This window comes from Anopheles aquasalis, chromosome 3, assembly GCF_943734665.1.
Source record: "Anopheles aquasalis chromosome 3, idAnoAquaMG_Q_19, whole genome shotgun sequence".
NCBI lineage: Eukaryota > Metazoa > Arthropoda > Insecta > Diptera > Culicidae > Anopheles > Anopheles aquasalis.
This window is the reverse complement of record NC_064878.1, coordinates 56,480,654-56,483,548: the sequence shown is the minus strand read 5'-3', so window position 1 is coordinate 56,483,548 and position 2,895 is coordinate 56,480,654.

Below are 2,895 nucleotides of genomic sequence, written 5' to 3'. Positions count from 1 at the left end.
GCACATCATCATCCCCCTTCCAATCGAAAAGCACACAGATCCGCGATCAAGTGAGTGAGGCCTTGTGGCCTCTTCTGTATTTCCCCCAACCCCCATCTGTTTGTACCACAATTCCGGGCCAAGCCCTCTCGAAACCTTTGTAAGACATCCCCTTTAGTGTTACAAACCTGCAATACTTTATGGTTGCGATCCGTGTGGCCTGCCACCCCGTACCCGCTGCTGCCAGCCCGTGGAACACCGCGCGGAGATGTTGGTGTTTTTTTTTTTATTTGATTGTTTTTCTGCTATTTTCTCGCTCAAAACGGGTGCTCCAAGTCTCCCCGGGGGAGGGGGTAGGGGGGGTTCGTCTCCTTTGCGTCTCCGCAGTAGGTAGAGCGTCATTGTAAGTCACCATTTACGGGGCATCAAATCGTGGGAATCGTGGAGGGGGATTAAAAAGAACGATAAAAAGTAGAAGGCGCTGTAAAGCGAAAGCAGAGCGCCAAGGAGAATATGTAGAGTGCGACGAAGGTGGTAGAGAAGGTTGAACTGTATGAAAATGATACTATATGCTTAAGGTGCGCTGAACTAACTATGATTATAATGTGAACAAAGTGAAGTGAACAAATAAATTAATAAAGCTAGAAACAACAAATGGAAAACAACACAAACATACACAAGCGCTCGCCACCGCCGCCGCGCTCCCCTTCCCTTTCACCATCATTCATGCGATCACCGTCATCACTTCTTCGATCCGAGCAAGCTGCTGCTGCACCGGTTAATCATAACCGCCAGCAGTCTACAACGGGGACATATATTTGTACATAAAACAAATATTCAGCAAAGAACGGTGAAGCGGCAACGAGGATGCAATAGTATGATGCATTCCGTGTAAATATAATAGATTCACAGGCTGTGTGGGTGTGTGTTTGTATGTGTGGCACTGAATCCATCCGATCCATTCATAATGCCCTCCCCGCTAGAAGAACACTTTGCACTTTGCTTCGCTTCGGCTTTGGTGATCAAGCTCGAGTTGCTTTTCTGTGGAATCTGTTTGTTAACGTAGGTTGCTTCTTTACGAAAGAGCAGTCCTATAGCCGACCGAGACAGGATGGATGATGGTGTTCAAGTAAAGTACTAGCAGTAGTAGGCGGCGGTGTGTTCTTTATCTTCATTATAAATTGCTTATCGTGTTCGAACGTGCTCATGTGTGTTCGGTGCCAAAGCAATGTAGCAGCAGCAGCAGCAGCATCCAAGCAATTCGATTGCCCATCTCTGGGCTTCCATGCCTATTCTGTTGCGCTCAGATTTTACAGTTTTGCGTTCAGTTAATTACTATTAGCTCTACTATAGCTATTGCCTGTTCAAAGTATAATCATAAGAGAGAAGAAATTGCAAACATACTCCGATAGAGAGAGAGAGACAACCAAACAGTTACAAAACGGACAACAAGCAAGGTTAACAGTGGCTTAACGCATCTTAAATTGGTATCTTTAACTGCGTAAAATAATACAGAAACTGAAACAAAACAAGATGCATACACACATACAAGAGCTCACAAGGAAGAAGAGAACAGCGGAAGGATCAACAAGAATAGACCGAATAAAAACAGAAGAGATGCCAATCGTGCGCTATAGAAGAGATCACCAGAACGTTCAGATACTTAGGGGCAAGGAAATAATAGAAATAAAGGAAAACATGGGAAAAGAAGACGACAACAACAAGTTCATTAGTACGTCCTTACAGGTTTAGCGTTTTCGGTTTCATTTGTTGCGATGCGTGTCGCCTTCAACTAACGTGGAATGGTTTTGTGTGAATATAGAGGCATAAAACAGGCGTTAAAAAAAAACACTTTCATTAATTACCAATAAAAAGTGAAGGGGCTTATAGTGTGATTACCATCCGGCTAGAATCAGAACAGTAACAAAAGGGAATACGTTTGTTCATTTTGTATCAAAATAAAGCTATTATGACCATTGAGTTCCGGGATGTGTGTTAGTGGCGTAAAAGATTCCGAATAATGTGGATACATTTCGAACAGCAATAGATCAGCGCCTGGGCTGGAAGTTCATCTGCAATCATGAGCCCATTCTGGATTCTTTTACCCTTTTATTTTTTGTGTTGGTTTTGATGTTGGTTGCCGAACCAAACAGTCCCCGACCCCTTCATCAGTCTCGCCAGTCTAGGAAGAGGGCGCAAAGAGTGCTTCATGCGGCGGCACCAATTACTTTTAACCTTCATGGTGTCAGCAAGTACGATCACTCGTCGGAAAGGGAGGGAAACATCGATCGCTACAAGTGGCGCAGACACGGGGCACTGCGAGGCATGAACATCTTCCCTTCGACTTTACAAAAAAAGCGTAACGTTGACGTCACTGTATTGGCAAAAAAAACCACATTTCTTGCTCTTTGCAAACCACATACGATCCGGTACTCCGGTACGTACTTGGAATCTTGGCGCACAAACAGGCCTGTACCCGCCTGCGATTTGTTTTGCTTCCTTTTTTTTTACGACGGATGCCTGTTCCGGGTATATCTGGGTGGGGTATGTCTATAGAACGCAAAAGAACACTTGGCCACGCTGGCAGAGTAATCACCGCTATAAGAAGCTTCGCGTGTCGTTGACGATCCCCGATGATCCGGTGGTCGCCTGACGTCAAACAGGTGTATTGGCAATGATTGAATGCTTTCGCGGGCCAACTATTTGCGCAGAAAGTTTCTCCATTTGCGTCGATATGACTGCGAGGAATGGCGAGGCAGAGGTGTTGAACACACGTGCGGTACCCTGTGGCGGATCAACGTTACGTGTTCGCGGGGATGACAAACAGAAGCGTACTGTCCCAGGCCCCGCAGGTCCCAGGGAGGTTGTAGAAAATGACCATTCATGGCTGTAATGGAATGATTTAGCGGATGCTTC